This window comes from Gopherus flavomarginatus (genome assembly GCF_025201925.1).
Source record: "Gopherus flavomarginatus isolate rGopFla2 chromosome 13 unlocalized genomic scaffold, rGopFla2.mat.asm SUPER_13_unloc_1, whole genome shotgun sequence".
NCBI classification, from domain to species: domain Eukaryota; kingdom Metazoa; phylum Chordata; order Testudines; family Testudinidae; genus Gopherus; species Gopherus flavomarginatus.
In genome coordinates, this window is record NW_026114609.1 from 2,581,118 (window position 1) to 2,601,690 (window position 20,573).

Here is a 20,573-nt window from a genome sequence, read left to right on the forward strand (position 1 = left end):
GTACACGGTTCCTGGGATAGTCCTTGGGAATGTGGATACCTTCAGTGGGCTAGCAGCCAGTCTTGCTCCTCCATTGTCACACCTGAAAGGCTGGTGGGGGGCATTTCCCAATCTTATAACATATTTCAGTAATGCACACAGAGCAAAACTTTATAACTTCCCAACCAATGCGAGCACACACAATCCAACATGATATTAATGTTCAACAGATCAAGACTTTTGAAATGATAGCTCACAAGGCAGACTTCGTACAAACCATGTTATCATTATATGAGAGTGGTGAATATGGGGCTACCAGGGTGCTGCTTTGAGCACAGCGTGCCACACCTGGGCTTCCATTGCAATGGAGACGTACCCTTAGAGTCCATCCCTCCTGGGATAAATGTGGCAGCATGGCTGGCCTGGGTCATCTGACTTGGGCTCATGGAGCTAAAGCTGAGAGGCTAAAAACTGTGGTGCAGATATTTGTGTTCAGACTGAAGCCTGGGTTCAGAAACCCTCACCCCTCGTAGGGTCTCAGAGGTTAGGTTCAAGTCCATATGTCTGCACTGTAATTTTATAGTCTTGCAGTCGAAGTCCCATAACCCTGAGTCAGCTGACCCGGGCTTTCAGACAGGTGCCCTGGGTGTTTTAATCACAGTGTAGACATAACGTTAGGCTATGTCTCCAGCGCAATGAAACACCCACGGTTGGTCTATGTCACATAAATCAGGATCATGCAGCTAGGTCTGGAGTAAAGTTGCAGTGCACATGTCTGGGCTCAGACTCAGTACCCTGCTATAGGAGCCCAGAAGGTTGGGAGGGAGTTTAGCCAGTGGAAATGGTAAAACCGCAGTGAAGTATTACCCTGGACTCAGTGGCATTTCTCCATTGGTCTGTCTGCTTTGGGGCAGGGACAATAGCACATCCTGCTGCTTTCATTATTTCAAAGGGTGGTTTAGGATTTTCATTCTCAGACACTGGACAAAAAGTAGGTCTCAATCCTGGGTGTAAAGTAAATGAGCTGCTCACAGATTTTGGGAGCCACAATGGGCATTTGGTGTGAGAGCTCAGACCTGCCCCTGTCCCAGAGGGTGGGGGTCATCCTTGAGGGGACTGGACCATTGACCTATCAGCTCTTAACATCTAAACTTTCAGGAACTCTATTATCAGTGCCTGTGAATGTAATTTAAACCATAAGAAAAACCATACTGGGTTCGACCAAAGGTCCATCTAGCTCTGAATCTTGTCTTCTGACAGTAGCCAATGCCAGGTGCCCCAAAAGCCACTTCCCAAGGCACCACTGGGAGTTGAACCCAGGATTGCCTGGTTTATGAAATAAGGGCTTTAGCCAGCTAAGGAACGCAAATGTGAATTTTGTCTCAATGGGCCACTGACAAAAGCACCTCAGACAGAAAAGCAACAGGCTAAAAGGAAACCTAGAAGTTGTTGCAGTAGTTCAGCTGGGTGAGTGCTAAGCTAAAGGTCTGTGGTTTAATCCTAAGCTCTAGCAGGCTCTTCTTTCTCCCTTTGTGCAGGGCTGGGCTGTTTTCTGAAAGTGCAGCAGTTCCTTTAACTGCCACAAACCCCTCATTTCAGGCTATGCAGCAGGAAAAGACAGCATGGGCTTCTGCACCGAGCTGGCCCACCTGCCCTTTCATTCTTCTCTTGTTCTTCGTCAGCAAGGGGAAGAAAAAGAAGCTTTCCTTCAAGCAAGGTTCAGAAGGGCGACGTCAGGATGACTTCCTGAGCACCAGCTCCAGTCCTCTGCTCTGCCAGCTGAGCTATTGGAGGGCTGCCACCACTCGCTCTACGTTTCCCCATCAGTGTGTGCCAGGGCAAGCACAAGCTAAGCAGACAGAGTTTCTGTAGCGTAGTGGTTATCCCATGTGCCCAATACACAAAAGGCCCCTGGTTCAGAAACAGGCTGGCTTCCTTTCCTCAAATTGCCTTGCTGTCCAGGAAGGCGCTCCTCCTTCTGCTATTGGCCTGTCCCTGGGATAACTCCAACCCCTACATGACAGAGGGTGCTGACATCAGTGGAGAAAACACCTTGGTGTCAGTCTGGAGAACCTAGAGCAGTTAGGTGTGTCACCTTTTGGAGGCTTGTGGCTTGGCCTCCTCTCCCCTTGGAGGTTGGCCTATAGATTGATGGCTTTAGAGGTGGGGACTGGGCTGGCCGTGAGCAACTGGGATCCAGGAAACCCCCACCTGCCCTTCTGAGGGCCGGACCTATGGCGGTGTGGTTCACTTCTGGGAGATAGAACCCTTTACCTGCCTCTTGGCATCCCAGAGATGGCTACTTGTAGGTCAGGAGAAGTGGAGTTTTAGGGGGAGGGAAAAGAAGCAATAGTGAGTCTGAGTGGGCTCCTTTCTGGCTGAGATTGTGGGCTGCCGGGGGTCTGGCATTTGTCTGTAAGCCATAAGTGGACTTGGGGCAGTGAAAACTGCTGCTTCATTCTGGCCGACCTGGGGGCGTCACTGATGACTTGGAAGTGGGAGCAGAGGGCTGGCTGTGAGCAAATGGGATCCAGGAAGCCCCAGCCTGCCTCACCAGGGTCTGAGTCTTCTTCTCTCCTGCTATGGGAAGCCCAGCCTTAAGCCTGCAAAGCATGTGCTGCAGCTTGAGCATTAAGCCTTCCTGTGGGGCCTGTGCTGGAGCTGACCATGGACCCCTGTGCGGTACTGCTGAGGGAAATCACAACTGCAAATAATTCTGGCCACAAGATCAAGCCGTTGGGTCGAATGGGGCAAGCTGGAGGCCTGGAGACTTAGTCCGCAGGGCTAGCAGGTCAAGCCTTTTTCCCTCATGTGGAGGAGGCAGCCGCTGTGGTTCGCCCTTCCTGCGGTATAATCCAGGGGTGCAAGGCTGCAGAGCTGGGGGGAATTGGCCGGAGGCTCTCTATCATTAGTTTTATGAGTGGCTGGGAGAAGCATTCATGTAACTCAGTTGGATGTTCCCCGACCTGTGGATGTCTGTGTAAGTGAAATATGTGCCAGAGATTTGCAGCCTGTCACAGCATCACAGTGTGAGAGGGAATCCAGGTGGTAGGACACAGGGCTCAGGGGTCCCTCTGTTCAGGTTTCATCCTATAGATCTCATCACAGATTTTCAACTACCACAGTGGATGTTCACTGAGACAGAGAGAGAGATGCCAAATGGTGATCTCCAGGGCCTGCGGACATCAAACGATAAGGAATTCTGCACACAGAGAGGACCCTGCTAGTGGAAAATGCCTTTGGAAAAGCCCCTTCTGTCACCAGCTGTGGTCCTACAGTGCTCAGTGCTCTGTGTTGTGGCCTCAAGAGCCATGGATGCAAGTTGAGTTACGATGACCTTTTCCCTGTCCCCACGTTTCTTAGGTGCCTCCTTCTGACACTTGTCAGAAAAAAACAAGCAGTTTCTTTTGGAAGCATCTGCACTGCAAGGCAAAGGCAGTCTTCTCTGCTTCCTCAAAAGATTGACCAAAAGGTGGGAAGAGCAGACACATATGGCAAGGAACCACTGGCTGCTACATCTCTAACCTCCACTTTACCTGGCAGGTGCCTTGGCCAGCTTAGCCACTGTGCTGCTCTCTGGGACTTTTCTCTCAGCTGCTCCATTTCTCACCAGTGACAATCAAAAGGAAGGTGACATGGCCTGTGTGTGGACATCCCCAGCGAACCCCAAGGATGTGTGGCACAGGCTCTCATATTGCAGCAATTGCAGTTGAAGCAACCGCCACGCTAATGCCAGTCACAGCAGCCTTTTCATCAACTCCTGGCTTGTGATTTGATTCTTTCCAATTATTCTCTCAGAGAAGCCTTTTCCTTAGCAAGCAGTTACTTGGATACCAAAGGAGGTCTCTTCTGTTTCCTAGAAAGACACAGGAAAATGTGAGCAGAGGAGACAAAAGCCATACAACAAGGCACCACTGGGAGTTGAACCCAGGATCTCCTGTTTACTAAACAGGTGCTTTAGCCAGCTAAGCCATGGTGCCTGCCTCAAGAAAGTGTTTACAACTGTTCCATTTGATGGTCCAGGACAACACTTGCAAATTCCAAAGTACAGACCTTCCCCATTTCCCTCAAGCCTTGTAGACTTTGAGGTGTCTGGCTCTCTGTGCACAGAAAGCCACAGCTGAGTTGACAGAGGGCTTCTAACATGTGCTTCTCCCACCAGCCACTGTGATCATATACTGGTTAGTGATCTGTGTTTCAGTCACAGCAATCTTGGCTCACTTCTGAGTCATGGTAACCTTTCCTTCAGCTCTAGACTTCTCATTTGCCACTTTCCAAGTGTGGTGGGGTGACTGCCCCAAACAATCAGGAAATCAGGAAAAAAATTAAGGCAGTCTTACAGAGGCGGTGCAGAACCCAGCCAGTCAGGAAAGGGCTTATTGGGAGAGCCAATCAGGAGAAGGTTTGCTGGAGTAGCCCATATATAAAGGGCTGCTCAGCACAGCAAGTTAGTCACTCCTTGGAGTTTGAGGAGGGAGGATTTGCTGCTGGAAGGAAGGAGAAGGAGAAGGAGAAGGAGAAGGAGGGGTACCATGATCAGAGTAGTGCTGGGTGGGTAAGGGGAGCATGAGTGACCTCCTGGCTGATTACTGCCAGACTGAGGCCCTTATACAAAGGTGGAGGAAGGTGCTAGGTCTGTGGGGAAGTGGTCCAGGGAAACAGATGGTGAGGGTTGGAGGTGCACCCCTTTTGCCTCAGTCGCCACTGACACAGGTGGCTACACCCTGGACTGCAGCTGGCCACTGAGGCAAGTGTCTGGGTGAAGGACAGCTGCCCCCTGGAAGCGGGGAGAGAACTGAGTGGGGCACAGCCAGAGGGCTCTGTTCATAAGAGTACATTGAAGTCCTGAGAGCGACATGGGTCCTAATGATAGAACAGATGGCAGCCAGATGCCACTGGATGAAGGTGCACTGGTGGGGCAGACCTAATCGCCAGGATGGCCAACAGGAGGCACTGCAGTGGTGAGACATGCCCCCTGGCACTAAGATTTAGCTGCAAGGAAGGCTCTCTCTGTCTTGAACCACCACTTAGAAGGATTCTGATGACAGATCTTTTCTTTCTTATGAAGAGATACGAAAAAGGAGCCAACAGACACATTAGGTTCAGCAAGGAAGAACTGTCAGGCCAAGCCAAGATTTCCTGGTTACTAGGAAGGCTCTTCAATCAGCTCTTCCCAAAGACCACTATCCAGAGGCCTTTTAACAGTTACTGCAGATGTTCACCACAAAAGAGACAAAGAGATGCCAAAATAGAGTTCTCCACTGCCTGCAGCCATCAAGCTACCAGGAGTTCTGTGCACAGAGAGGCCCCTGCTGGTGAAAAAAGGCTTTGGTAGAGACTCTTCTGACTCCAGCCGTGATCGTATAGCGTTTAGCACTCTGTGTTGTGGCTTCAGCATCCACAGATGCAAGTTCAATTAGGAGATCTTTTTCTTGTCTCCACATTTGCCTAGTGACTCCTTTCAACACTTGTCACCAAAAAGACCTGTTTCTTTTGCAAGCAATGTACAGCTAGGCAACGGCAGTCTTCTCCATTTCTTCAAAAGATCACCAAGCTGTGGGGAGAGGAGGCACATTCAGCCAGGCACCACTGGGTGCTGGCTTCTGAATCTCCTCTTTATTCAGCAGCTGTCTGTGAAGGAGATAAATCTACACTGTGTAGAGGTCAATAAAAGGAGAGTCACCTTGCTTGTTAGGCTCAGAGACACTGTCAATCAATTGATTACAATAGAATACATAAGTTTTTCATGGGTGGGGGAAAGTGACAGGGTAGGCAGCTCCACACCCCGAGATAGGTTTTGCAGCAAGACAAGACAGCACATTAGCCAGTGGCTAGCAGGTTACATAATGTCTCCGCCTACAGTCTCAAGTTAGCAGGTTAACACTTACTGAATACTTTGATAAAATGTTATTAGTATAAAATATCTATGTTGAATTCTGATTTGAGGTCCATAGAAATGGAGCAACTCTTTTTCATGGTCCAACAGGTAAATTTGTAGGTGTTAAAGCAAAGAAACAGTGAAAGTATATGGCAATAAAGATTGTTTTCTGTCTGTCTAAAGGCAAGGCATTGGTCCCTTGGAAGGGAGGTGGAAGGATGCCATATTTTATACTGACATGCCAACTTTTCATAAATTCAAGGTTGGATGTGTGGGAAGAACATCTTCCTACAGAATAATCAAACACAATAGGAACAGGGATTCTTTGTTCAATCTGCAACTTTGAATAAGACATTACTTAGTTCTTAGCTCCAACTCCTGGCAATTTGCTGACCAGGCCTATCTTAGCAAGCAAGGCTTTCCGTTTACCCCAGCTTTCTCTTAGCTGATCACTATTTGCTAGGCCTCTGCTCCCTTGACCATATTCTGGACTTTGGGTCTGGAAAAGAGCTGGCACAATCCATAGACCAGGTTGTTATATAAACTGCACATGGATTTTAACCCTTCACACCCAGTAATGGCAAAGATCTTGGTTCAGGCTTGTAGCAGTGATGGAATAAACTGCAGGTTCAAATCAAGTCTCTGGAGTCCATCCACAGCTGGGATGGGTCATTCAGTCCTTTGTAGAGAGCTTCAGTTTGTAGCAAAGTCCCTACAGAGGTATGAAGCAGATTGAAAACAAGGTGGAGGCGAGGCCTCAGCATTTTATAATCTTTTGCCATGTGGTTTTTGCTTTCTTTGTCCCAAGAACACTCTATCCAGCACGTGGCATAGAAAAAAACCTTAAAGTTCTGTCCACAGGCAGGTCGCTGCATACCTTGCCTTCTCTCAATGGGTCAGTTGCATAACTTGTGGTCCTTAATGAGCCATCAAGCAGGCTAGGCAGAACTGACACCAACTTGTCTGGCTGGGGTGTTCCCGGGAAGCGTAGCACAAGTTTGAAATATGGGCAGCATAGAGCCAATATTCATAACGTCAACAGCAAAAATGATACACATGTAGAGATAGCATCATTATAATCAGCCAATCAGAACCTCTCCATACACCCCTTACACGACAACATTTCTACAATATTGGCTGCAAATATAGAACAGTGGTCGCAACGGTGATCTATAGAGTTACAGATTATGTCAATAACATCACAGGAGGTGACACAGCATCAGTGAGACTGATACTGAAATATTGCCTCCAGTTTTGGTGTCCTCATTTGAAAAAGATGTTGTGAAATTGGAGCGGGGGCAGCAAAGAGCCACCAAATGTTCTGAGGGCTGGAGAAAAATGCCTTCTAGTGAGCTATTGAAAGAGCTCAACCTGTTTAGCTTATCAAAAGAAGATTGAAAGGTGCCTTCATTGAAGTGCCTTAATGGAGAGAAAAGATTGGCTATTAAAGGGCTCTTTAATCTAGGAGAGAAAAGCATAACAAGACCCAATGGCTGGAAGGTGAAAAGAGACAAATTCATATTACACTGAAGGCACAAATAAGCAACAGGGAGGATGATTCGCAACAGGGAGCATGATTCACCACAGGAACAAGCTACCAAGGAAAGTGGTGGATTCACCATCTCCTGATGTCATTCAATGAAGACTAGATGCCTTTGTGTAATGTGTTTGCCCCAAAAGTAGCTATTGTGTCATACAGGAGGCCTGTGATATGCAGGGGGTCAGATTAGATGCTCTAATGGTCTCTTCAGGGCATAAAGTTGACTAATTTCTGAAAAACGGAGTGTAGCATTGGGAGCAGCATCTGATGTTTTCCTGTCTAGCTGGCTTGCTTCCGAGAACGAACGCTCCTTGAGTGGAGTGATCCACAGGGAGTAGCTCAAACCTCCAAAGTTCCTGGCAAGAGGCAGGACATTAGCACAGCAAGGGAGGGATGTGGCAGTGACATCACAAAGGCCTTTTGCAGGACCTCAGACTATTGGTGAAAGGTGGTGGGGAGGTGGTGACCTCACAGAGAGATGCTGACATCAGCCAGGCAGGACAGGGGCGAAGGGCCAGGGAAACCTCAGAGACCCCTGTGGCTTTGCTTCAGCAAGTCTCCTTCTCCAGGTCTCTCTTTGAGGACTGAGAAAGTATTTGGGCTCAGGTACGTGAGCAGCAGGAGGAACCTCTTTCCAGTTTTCTCCTTCCCTTTTCCTGATTTTACTAGAAAACAGCCATCCCTGTTTAGAAGGTAAGAGCCTCCTTGAGGTTTGAAACCTGTTTAGTCTGATCTATCTGGTAACAGATGAATTCTAGGCATGGAAAACACGAGCTTAAGGCGGCAGAATTTTATTCTGCACCTGGGATTTTATCCCTCAGAATCACAGAGGACATTAGGGTTTGTCCGTTTTGTTTCACCTTTTCCTCCATCCCTCCCTCCCTCCTTTCTCTTCTTCTCTTGCTTCTAGTGTCCCCTCGGGGGGGTGTGTGGGTGTGGGTGTAGGTGTGTGTGTGGGTGGGTGGCGGGGGAGTGCTCGGCAGCTCCCACTATGGGAGGTCCACCCAAAAATGTGGGGCTGAAATAGTGCTTGGACAGTGATCCCCACCAGTGACCTGGGCATCCTTTGGGCTCTTTAGTGAGAACTCTCAGCCTCTCATCCTCAGTCTCTACCCTGATTGGCTGAGCTGAGGGTTATTGACAGGCAGGAGACTCAGGTCCTTGTTGTTCTCTTTGAAGACCAAGTAAATAAGTCATAACCACTTATATGTTTGATGAATATTGCTGCTTCTCTGCATTAATGGTCTCTGAGCAGTTCACGATTCTCTCTAACATTGCAGTTCTCCTCAAATACTTGCTGAATAATTACTGTGCACTGTTGTTGATCTGGAGCTCATCTGAGAGCACTTTATTCAGGTCATTCAATGTCTGAAATTCAAGATCCGATGGTTAGTTTGAACATCAGGGCTCTTGGGTCCTACTCCCAACTCTGCCACTGGCTGGCTGTGTGACCTAAGACAAGTCAATTCTCCTTTCTCAGCCTTAGCTTCTCCCTCTTTCAAGTAGGGATAATAATGATCCGCTTCTACCTACCTTACCGTATGTGGAGGCAGGACAGGCTCTAGGTTTTTTGCTGCCCCAAGCAAAAAAAAATTTGTCTGTCCCCCCATTCCCCTGGTGCCCGAGCCCTGGGCTCTCCCCACATCCGCTGCCTCCACAGCTCTGGGCCTCCTCCCACACCCACCCCCCTGCTGCCCCACCCCTGGGCTCTACCCCCTGACCCTCACCCCCCTGCTGCCCCAGCCCTGGGCTCTCCTCCCCACACCTGCACTCCCTGCCAAGCCAGCCCTGGGCTCTTGCACACACACACCCCATGCTGCCCCAGCTCTGGGATCTCTCCTCACCAGTGCTCCCCCACCCCCACACCCCCTGCTGCCCCAGTCCTGGGCTCTGCCCCCTTCACCTGGACCCCCTGCTGCCCCAGCCCTGGGCTCCTCCCCCCACCTGCACCCTCCTTCTGCCCCAGCCCGGGGTCACTGGTAACTTGCTCCCAGGGTGGGTCATTCAGCAGGAATTTTGGATGTGCACAGAACACAGACAGGATTGGTTCCCACATGGTTACAGAGCTGCAGTAAAGTGAAACAATTTTCAGCTTGTGTGATTGGAAGATATCTGGATGCATATTGTAAGACTGTCCTCCATAAACGAAGAAAAGTTGAGGTGCCTTTATTATTCTTTCTTCCACTCTTTGTTTCTATGGGGAATTTGCCAATGCAATATCACTGTCTTTCGTTTAAACAAACAAAAAGGCAATGGCTGTTGAAAATAGCAATTCCAGTCCTAAAAGCCTCTGGGAAGCATTTCTTGCTCAATTATATCCTACTTTTTCTACAGGAAATTACAGTGGATCAGTACATTTGTTTTGGGAGAAATAAAGTACCAGCTGCCCAAACTGAGCTTGAGCACTCCTGAATTTTGAGGTGTTCAAATCTGGAAGGCAGGTGCTAGATACCTTTTCTGAATTTTAGCTCAATCTGGAAAGGAAAAGTCAATTTCTGCTTCCATGGCTCAGAAGTGGAAATCCTCCTGTGTGCCTGGTACTGTATCTAAAGCTGCCCAGGTCCAGTAGAGCCTCCCCTCCCTTACTTTTCATTTTAAATTCTAGTGGGACCCACATACCTCCCTTGCTAGGCTTCAGATAGAGAGGGGCACTGTCCAGTTAGTCCACCCAATTCCTTCTTTGGGGGCTGCAAGGTGAGGTCACACCAGTGTCCCTAAGCCAGTCTGGGGATGTCTTCTGAAGGGGGTATATGGACCAAAGCCTTCTACTCCTTGGGCACATTTGTTCCCCATTCACAGTGCAACCCCGCTCTAGCAGTGAGCTCTCCATTCACAGCAAGTTGCAGCATGAGCTTTCAGCTAACATACTCCCTCCCCCTCCCTTCCCTGTTGATAGCAGCCAAGGGAATGCTGGGAAATGTAGTTCTTTCCCTGCTCCAGGGCTGACTCTATAGGCAGGGAGCTAACCAAGGAACTACAGCTCCCAGGGCCCCCTGTTGGTTCTCAGCTCCCAGGCTTCAGAGTAGCAGCCGTGTTAGTCTGTATCCGGAAAGAACAGCAGTACTTGTGGCACCTTAGAGCCTAACAAATTTATTTCAGCATGAGCTTTCCTGAGCTACAGCTAACTTCTTCGGAATCACAGAATGGAACACACAGACAGGAGATATTTATACATACAGAGAACATGAAAAGGTGGAAGTATGCATACCAACAGGAAGAGTCTAATCAATTGAGATGAGCTATCATCAGCAGGAGAAAAACAAAAACCTTTTGAAGTGATAATTAAGATGACCCATAGAAGGTGTGAGGAGAACTTAACCTAGGGAAATAGATTCAATTAGTGTAATGACTCAACCATTCCCAGTCTCTGTTTAAGCCTGAGTTAATTGTATCTAATTTGCATATTAATTCGAGTTCGGCAGTCTCTCTTTGCAGTCTGTTTTTGAAGTTTTTTTGTTGCAAAATTGCCACCTTCAATCTGTCAGTGATTGGCTAGAGAGGTTGAAGTGTTGTCCCACTGGTTTTTGAATGTTATGATTCCTGATGTCAGATTTGTGTCCATTTATTCTTTTGCCTAGAGACTGTCCAGTTTGGCCAATGTACATGGCAGAGGGGCATTGCTGGCACATGATGGCATATATCACTTTGGTAGATGTGCAGGTGAACGAGCCCCTGATGGCGTGGCTGATGTGATTAGATCCTATGATGGTGTCACTTGAATAGATATGTGTCCAGAGCTGGCATTAGGCTTTGTTGCAAGGATAGGTTCCTGGGTTAGTGTTTATGTTGTATGGTGTGCGGTTGCTGGTGAGTATTTGCTTCAGGCTGGGAGGCTGTCTATAAGCGAGGACTGGCCGGTCTCCCAAGATCTGTGAGAGTGCGGGATCATCTTTCAGGATAGGTTGTAGATCTTTGATGATGTGCTGGAGAGGTTTTAGTTGGAGGCTGTAGGTGATGGCTAGTGGCATTCTGTTATTTTCTTTGCTGGGCCTGTCCTGTAGTAGGTGGCTTCTGAGCACTCTTCTGGCTCTGTCAATCTGTTTTTTCACTTCAGCAGGTGGGTATTGTAGTTTTAAGAACGCTTGATAGAGATCTTGTAGGTATTTCTCTCTGTCTGAGGGATTGGAGCAAATACGGTTGTATCTTGGAGCTTGGCTGTAGACAATGGATCGTGTGGTGTGTCCTGGATGGAAGCTGGAGGCATGTAGGTAAGTATAGTGGTCAGTAGGTTTCCAGTATAGGGTGGTGTTTATGTGACCATCGCTTATTAGCACAGTAGTGTCTAGGAAATGGACCGCTTGTGTGGATTGGTCTAGGCTGAGGTTGATGGTGGGATGGAAATTGTTAAAATCACGGTGCAATTCCTCAAGGGCTTCTTTTCCATTAGTCCAGATGATGAAGATGTCATCAATGTAGCACAAGTAGAGTAGGGGCATTAGGGAACAAGAGCTAAGGAAGCGTTGTTCTAAGTCAGCCATAAGGATGTTGGCATACTGTGGGGCCATGCGGGTACCCACAGCAGTGCCGCTGACTTGAAGGTATATATTGTCCCCAAATGTGAAATTGTTGTGAGGACAAAGTCACAGAGCTCAGCCATCGGTTAGCCGTGATATTATCGGGGATACTGTTCCTGACTGCTTGTAGTCCATCTTTGTGTGGAATGTTGGTGTAGATGGCTTCCACATCCATAGTGGCCAGGATGGTGTTTTCTGGAAGATCACCGATGGATTGTAGTTTCCTCAGGAAGTCAGTGGTGTCTTGAAGATAGCTGGGAGTGCTGGTAGCATAGGGCCTGAGGAGAGAGTCCACATAGCCAGACAATCCTGCTGTTAAGGTGCCAATGCTTGAGATGATGGGGCATCCAGGATTTCCAGGTTTATGGATCATGGGTAGCAAATAGAATACACCTGGTCGGGGTTCTAGCCATGTGTCTGTAAAGATCTGTTCCTGTGCTTTTTCAGGGAGTTTTTTGATCAGGTGGTGTCGTTTCTTTTGGTAATCATCAGTGGGATCAGAGGGTAATGGCCTGTAGAATGTGGAGTTAGAGAGCTGCCTAGCAGCCGCTTGTTCATATTTCGACCTAGTCATGATGACGACAGCACCTCCTTTGTCAGCCTTTTTGATTATGATGTCGAAGTTGTTCTTGAGGCTGTTGATGGCATTGTGTTCAGCATGGCTTAGGTTATGGGGCAAGTGATGCTGCTTTTCCACAATTTCAGCCTGTGCACGTTGACGGAAGCAATCTATGTAGAAGTCCAGTCTGTTGTTTCGACCCTCAGGAGGAGTCCATGCAGAATCCTTTTTATTATAACATTGGTAGGAAGGATTCTGTGGGTTAGGATGTTGTTCTGAGGTGTGTTGGAAGTATTCTTTGAGTCGGAGATGACGAAAGTAGGATTCTAGGTCACCGCTCCCAGGCTGGATCCCTCTTAGCTGTTGCCCCTGCAAATGGGCTGCCCCAAGTACCTGCTTGCTTTGCTGGTGCCTAGAGCCACCCCTGGGACCGACACATGTTTGTTTTCACTCTCTGAGTCAGGAAACCCACAAAAGCCTCTTCTTTTGTACTGGGGCAGGCAAAAATTAGGTGACACTAAATTATTCTGATTGCTAAAAGAGAGTTGTGTATTTTTGAAAAAAAAATAATAAAGAATAATATCCTAACTAACAGCATGAGATAAAAAAAGAACACAGACAAACCTTATCAGTAAGGGCTAATGTCCTAAATGGAAAATCAGCAGCGGTTTGTAGCTGGGGGAGCGTACAGTCTGAATGTGTATGACCTGACCCAGGCCCCACCCCCACATAGCAGTAGGGCTTGGCACTCTCTCTGTGCATTGATGTGGTGGCTGAGTGGTTAACCAAGCAGTGACAATTCAAGGAGGTTCCCTGGGTCGGTTTCACTCCTCAGGAGATTCTGCACAATAAAAATTCTGTGCACAATAGTTTAAAATTCTGCAAATTTTATTTGCCAATAAATAAATGTGGAGGCTCCAGCATGACAGTGGGGAAGCAGAGGCTCTTGGATGCCCAGAGGTGGGATATCACCCTGCAGCCCCCTCTCCCTTCCAGGGAAACAGCCTCTGTGGTGAGGCTGCACCTCTCCGCTGCCTACTGCAGGAGCTCCCAAAAAACTCCCCAGAACTGATCATGAGGGGTGCATGACCACTCTTGTGGCCAGGGCCGGCCTTAGGATTTATGGTGCCCTAGGCGAGATTATTGAACTGGTGCCACTATGCCTGATCTGCTCTTAGCAACACAAACATAAGCTTATAGTTTTGGAAAACTTGCCACATTCACATTATTAAAACAAGTTTAACTTAATGAAGCACACTGTAATGCTGATGGACTAGCACTAAAGAAGCAGCACTATAGAAAAAATTCTGATATGACAGAATGATGCAAATAATATATTTTTTTTAATTTATCAAAATTTATTGGAAACTTATATGAAGAGGTATTGAAACAAAGATTTGTTTTTAATTAAAAGCAATCTTTCTTGCTTTTTTGGCTGCAAAATCAGTAATAATGTCATCATATGACAAAAACAAAATCGTGTCTTGTTCGATCGCAAGAATAGCAAGACCAGTCAAGTGTTCCTGACTCATTGTAGAGCGGAGATAGTTTTTAATGAGCTTTAGTTTTGAGAAACTCCGTTCTCTTGATGCTACTGTTACAGGAATTGTCAGTAGAATACGAGTGGCAATGTACACATTAGGATATATGTCAACAAGTTTGCAGGTATGAATAAACTGTACAATGTCCATCACCGATTTTGCATGTGGCAACATTGATGACAGTGTACTCAATTCTTCGTACAGTTCAAGTCCATTTAAATCAAAACTATCACCGTGCTTCAGGAGGCTCTCTAGATTCTTGCACTTTGTCATTAGTTGCACTTGTTTTCCTATTTTATTGAATTTAGTTATGTCATACAAAAATCCAAACTGTTCATGGTGTACTCGCAAGGTATTAAACCTTTCATCAACAGCAGATACTGCTTTATCCATCACAACATTAAAAAATTCAACCTCAAATTTCTTTTCTGGATTGTCTCTGGGCATGATCTGCTGTACAGATTCTTCATAATGAAGTGTCCCTGGCCTTTTTAACTCATATTAACTATGTATTTACTTTATGGAAGTTGGAGAAAACATTGTGAAAACGTAAAACTTTGGCTGCCCAACTTCTGGGCTGACAAAAGTTATACTGACTCACAAGGGAAAAAAAAAGCAGGAGAATCTTAGTACAACATATGGTCACTCTATACCAGGGGTCGGCAACCTTTCAGAAGTGGTGTGCCAAGTTCACTGTAATTTAAGGTTTCTCTTGCCAGTAATACATTTTAATGTTTGTAGAAGGTTTCTCTCTACGTTTATATTATATAAATAAACTATTGTTATTATCTGAGGTCTTGGCCACCGGTCCTGCTCAGGCCACTGCCAGCTGAGTAAATGAAACCCCAAACTGGCAGCGGGCTGGTGGCTGGAACCCTAGACAAGGATCCCAGGCCCTGCTCAGCCTGCTGCTGGTCTGGGGTTCTGACTACCAACTCCTGCCAGCCAGGATCCCGGCCACCAACCCCCCCTCAGCCCGCTACCAGCCTGGGATTCTGCTCACCCAGGCTGGCAGGAGGCAGAGTGGGGCTGGCGGCTGAGCTTCTGACTGGCAAGGGGCTGGCAGCCAGAACCCCGGAGTAGCAGTAGGCTGAGTGCTGCTGGGACCCCAGACTGGCAGCAGACTGAGCCACTCAACCCCCACCGGCCCTGCTCAGCCCGCCACCAGCCCACTCAGCCCGCTGCCAGCTGAGTGAATGGAACCCCAGGCTGACAGCAGGTTGAGTGGTTCAACTGGCCTGCTCAGCCCACTGCCAGCCTGGGGTTCCTTGGGGGTCCCCAGGTCAGCAGCAGGTGCTGAGTGGGGCCAATGGCTGGTATCCCAGCTGGCAATAGGGCAGCAGCCGGAACCCCCGAGCAGTGATGGGCTGAGCCGCTCAGCCTGCTGCTGCATACCATCAAAAATTAGCTCACCTGCCACCTTTGACATGTGTGCCGTAGGTTGCTGAACCCTGCTTTATACACTAGTAAGGAGATGAGCATATTACAGTTATTGGAGGGCTCTTGTCAGGAGTAACAGGCTATAGGAAAGTCAGTCAACATTTTTTGTTTCTCTGATGAAAACTGACCCACTCCCTGTCTCAAACCAAACCTGTCACTAATAATTGTCAACAATTTAATTTTCTGTTTTTGGCTAAGATATTGACTTTTTTAAAAAAAATATATTGAAATTGGATTCAGGATTGTTAGCAAGAATTTTTGGCAAACAAAGTTGTTAAATGACAATCTAAATGGCAACACAGTACTGCTTTCATGCTTGGCTCACGCCCCAGCCTGCTGGTCCAACAGCTGCAGTAGAGAAGGAGATAGGTGGAAAACTGCAGGACCCCAAAATCCACCTCTTGGGCTGCAGAGTGGCAACAGCAGCAGCAAACCCTCAGGTCCAATCACACGCCAATGGGCACCGCCGCCAGCCCAACAGACCATGGTGAAGTTAGCACAGCATCTGATCTCAGGGACGGGGCACCCATGGAGCCACAGCAGCTCATCCTGCCCTGTGCAGCTCCCCCCGGATGAGATGGATCACTGGCAGCTGCCAGCCCAGGGGAGAGGCGCTCCCCAGCTAGGGTGGCCCGATCCAGATGTCCTGATTTTATAGGGCCAGTCCCGATATTTGGGGCTTTGTCTTATATAGGCACCAATTACCCCCACCTAGAGTGACCAGACAGAAAGTGTGTAAAATCAGGACAGGGATAGGTGGGGGTGGGGGTAAAAGGAGCCTATATAAGAAAAAGACCCCAACATTGGGACTGTCCCTATAAAATAGGGATATCTGATCACTGTACCCCAATCCCCTATCCTGATTTTTCACACATCTGGCTAATCCCAACCCAGCCCTGTGTGACATTCCAATTCTGGCTGCCTGCCGAGGAAGTGAGTTACTTTCACTTTCATACCTCAGCAGGCAGCCAGCCAGCCTCCCCTCCCCACCAGTACCTCACTCAACCCAGCCCTGACGGAGGGGAGGGAGGAGGGAGAGAGGGGTGCCACAGAGCCTGCCTCACCTCACCTCAGCTGAGGGGAAAGAGTCACACTCACAGGGGAGCTCCTTCCGCAACCTCTACACCATCCCCTTCCCAGAGACCCCAGCAGCCAATCCCATTCCTCAGACTATGCTGCATTGGGCTCTCTCTAGGACCCAGCAGCCCTGCTTCTACACTGTCTGGGCTGCCTGCAGAGTGGTGCCCCCAGGCAGTGTGAGGCCCTACGCGGCTGTCTATTCTGCCTATGCCTAAGGACGGCCCTGCTTGTGGCTTCCCTTTGCTTCCCCATCAGAAAGCCTGAGCAGCTGGCCCCGGGTGATTTGAAAGGGCCTGGGGGTTCCTGCCACCACTACCGGCAGCACAGTGGGGCTAAAGCAGATTCCTGCCCACCCTCGCTTCACACGGCGCACCACTCCCAGAAGCATCTGGCACGTCCCTGCGGCCCCTGTGGGGTGTGTCTCTTGCATGCTGCGCCCGCCCCAAGTGCCAACTCTGCCATTGGAACTGCGACAATGGGAGCTGCAGGGGTGGTGCCTGTGGGCAGTGGTGCCAGGGGACTCCCCCAGCCTCCTCCATGTAGGATTTGTGCCAGATGGGGGTGTGGGTCACTTTCAGGAGCTGCCTGAGATAGGTGCCACATCCCAAACCCTGCTCCAGCCCAGAACCTGCACCTCATGCACCCAAAATCCCTCCCAGAGCCCGTCACTGCCCCTCTTGCACCCCAACCCCCTGCCCCAGCCCAGATTCCGCACCCCATCCACACCCAAACTCCATCCCGGAGCCTGCCACCGCCCCCCCTGCTTTGTTGGCAGTTTTGTTCCAGCTGCTGGGGAAACACCACAACATTAAAGAAACCAACGGTACCAAGTCCTGCAGCGTCACCTGTGGGGTTTCCACAAGAGCATCCATGCTGAGGAGCCAGTCAGCATGTGACTGTACGACCGGATCAAACGACAGCTGGCCGAGTTCCAGGAGATGAGGCTGCAGCTGGCCGATATGAGCGGGAGCACTGAGTGAAGGGAGGGGCAGCTCCCCTAACATTTTTGCGGCCTGCAGGGAATGGAGAGAAAGCAGGGGGATGCGGGGACTCAGGGCAGGACCTGCAGATCTGATAGTGCAGGACCACAGTCAATGAAGGAGGAGAGAGAGTCCCACAAGAGGAAGCTGCTAGTGGGAAGCAATAAGTGCAGGGTACAAACCAGCCAGCTGAGAGTCACAGGGGTCTAGAAAATGAAATGGCAGCAGGTCCCATGGTGTAATGGGCAGCACTCAGGACTTTGGATCCTGGGTTTAAATCTCAGTGGGACCTCCTGGAGCAATGCTGGTTTCCTGCAAAGCCATGGAGCTCAATGTGCTTGGCTCCCCTCTCTCAGGGTGAACTAGAGTGAGTTTTTTCCCTCCTGCTGGGTGACTGATGCCCACTGGAGATAGGTCTTTGGTCCAGCCGGTTCAATGGGCTGGCTGCTATAGGTTGGGGTCCTTGAACTTAACACTCTGGCTGGAGAGCCCTGCGGGTTGACCATATGGTTATTTCTCACTGCTTCACCTGATGTCCACAACTTTGGTCCCTGCAGCTGCCACACTCTTCCTCTTGCCCACATGGCATTCAAAGGAAGGAGTGCCAGGGCCAGGCTTCATAGTCAGGGCTAGGCAGGAAGGAGGAAGAGTCCCAGGCTGGAGCCCAACACCTTTCCTGCTCTGGGCACCTCTGACAGCTCCAAGGGAAGGTTCATAAGCCACAGAGCAACTGAGGGCAGGGCAAAAGGAGGAGATAACCATGCCTATGTGTGGCCAGCAGACAGCCACAAAGACACCCGGCCAGCCTGCTCCATGCCATGCCAAACCCCCACTGAAGGCCACCCACAGACCAGCATTCGTTCTGCAGCCAGCATCACAAGGTGGTTGGAAGGCAGGTGGGGCCTCTGACCGTTCCTACTCAAAGGGCTCCTTTTGGCGGTGGGGCTGGAGATATTTCCCCCAAGAGGCTCTTTCCCAGCTGCTGAGAAGCACAGAAGTACCCAGTGTTTGCTCTTGCGGTGAAAGGGGTTAATACGTTTAGGCAGCCTGGCTAGCTCAGCTGGCAGCACCTCTGGCTCTTACTCTGAAGGCTGAAATTACAATTCCCTGTCTAGGTAATTGGGGCTCCTCTTCAACAATACAACACACAATCTGCCTAAGCTCCCACCCAGTAACCTGGCTAAAGTAGCCCTGGCCACTGGGTGCCTCTAAGAGACGATATTTTCCCCACTCACAACCACTGAGTGTAGAAAAGAAACTTTAAGAAAAAGGAGGAAACTCACCTTGTAATAACACCACAATCAGGATTCATAACACAACACTATGAGCAAAACACCCACCCACAGTGCACTGGGCAGTGGCCTTTGCCTCGGGCTCTTAAATCCAGACACCAAAAGCTCTGTGGATGTGCCCCTCCCTTCAGTGCACCTCACCCACAGCTGCTGTCCTGGGTCAGTGAAAACCCACAGTTCACCTCTCACGTCCCAGGGGGAAAGCCCCTTTCTTCCTCCACCCTCCACTGTCTGGCCACATTGTCGGTCACTTGCCCTTCCCCTCTGTCACCGTTCTGCTGGCCCCTCTCTGCTCTGGGACATATTGTGGTCCCACCAGGAGTGGAACAGGCTCCCTAAAAGTAGTGACCACCAGAGCCTGAACAATAGCCCCATCCCGTCCACTCGAGGCCATGCCCCTGCACCGAGCCCTTCTCCCCAAGGCCCTGCTCCCATGCTGCCTCTTCCCCCCAAGACCCTACCTCCCGCTTACTGCTATCCGCCCGCTTCCGCCTCACTCGCCCTTACGGTCATTACAAAGTGGCATGGCAGAGCCTTCCCATTTTTAAAAGTCCTGGGGTGTTGTTCCCCCCTGTTCAAGCACTCGTGGGGCCCTGGACTTCACACAGCTCTCCCTGATTTCAGCTGTTAGTGAGGGAGCCTCACTGCTAGCACAGACTCAGCAGTTTCTTGCATGAGAGACACTGTCCCAAAACAGGACTAATGCTTAGAGCTGGTGATCAGTGATTTCAGATCTGTTGGTCTGCAGCAAGACTCTACAGTGAGTCTTAATCAGCTCTGTTATTACACAGGGACGAACAAAAGGGTCAAATGGTGCCTGGAAGCCTTAAGAAGAATCCACCCCACCAAGTACAACGCTTGTCGCTACCTGCTCTCAACTCCACTGAGAATGTTTTGGGGTCACTCCTTGCCTTTATCAACCTAGGGAGAATAGCAATTAACAGGTGCTCCAGTGGCACAATTGGTTAGCGCGCAGTACTTATAGGGCAGTGCTGAGAGGAGCTATGCTGAGGTGGTGAGTTCAAACCTCACCTGGAGCACTGGTTTTCATTAACCAAATGGCATTGCCCCTTCATTTGGCCCTGTGGAATGTACAATTCCAGCCCAGGGGACACTGAGGCAGGGAAGAAGTTAAAAATGCCCCCTTCACTTATTAGCTCCTCTCCAGAGTGCAGGTCAGAATCTACAATTCTTTCTCCCCACCAGCCCCTGTGCCAGGATCCCTCCAGCAGAGCCTGGAGTCCTGCCCATGGCATCTGTACTATTGACAAACACTAAGTGACAGGGACAAAACACTCAAATCCCGCCTGGTGCAGGGAGCCAGGTTTGCGCTTCAAATTCCGTCGTTCATACATTTCCAGGCCGGGGAATATCCCACAACAGCATTTAATGGGAAACTGCCTGCAGAACAGTTACACTGCACAGAGCTGCTATGGAGGAGGGGTGGGAATTGGTAACATTTTGAGGATTGTTTGGGAAATGAACCTTTTTTTTTTGTGAGGTTAATAACTATCTCTTCAACTTTATGGGTGTCACTTGATTTTTGCATCTCCCTGTGAAAATACAACTGGCACCTGTGGCTTTCTACAGGGGGTCATGATGTTAAAGTTGGGGAATTCAGTCTCTGTACTTCTGGGGGAGTGTTGCTTTTTTAAACTGCCTCACTGCCAGGCACACCGGGCTGTTAGCTGCACCCACTGTCCTTGCCAGGGGCCCTTGCTGAACCCTGGGCGGCTGCACTGCCGTGCTGGGGTTACTCTGCAGGGGGAG

At 49.3% G+C, this 20,573-nt stretch overlaps 2 non-coding genes across 2 annotated transcripts; one reads left to right on the forward strand and one right to left on the reverse strand.

The window, feature by feature from the left end:
* Window positions 1-3,885: 3,885 nt before the first annotated feature.
* On the reverse strand, window positions 3,886-3,959 carry TRNAT-AGU (transfer RNA threonine (anticodon AGU)). Its single transcript has one exon. It is a non-coding gene; the product is annotated as a tRNA-Thr (tRNA).
* A 15,790-nt stretch (window positions 3,960-19,749) lies between these two features.
* TRNAI-UAU (transfer RNA isoleucine (anticodon UAU)) lies at window positions 19,750-19,843 on the forward strand. Its single transcript has 2 exons — window positions 19,750-19,787; window positions 19,808-19,843. It is a non-coding gene; the product is annotated as a tRNA-Ile (tRNA).
* Window positions 19,844-20,573: the final 730 nt, after the last annotated feature.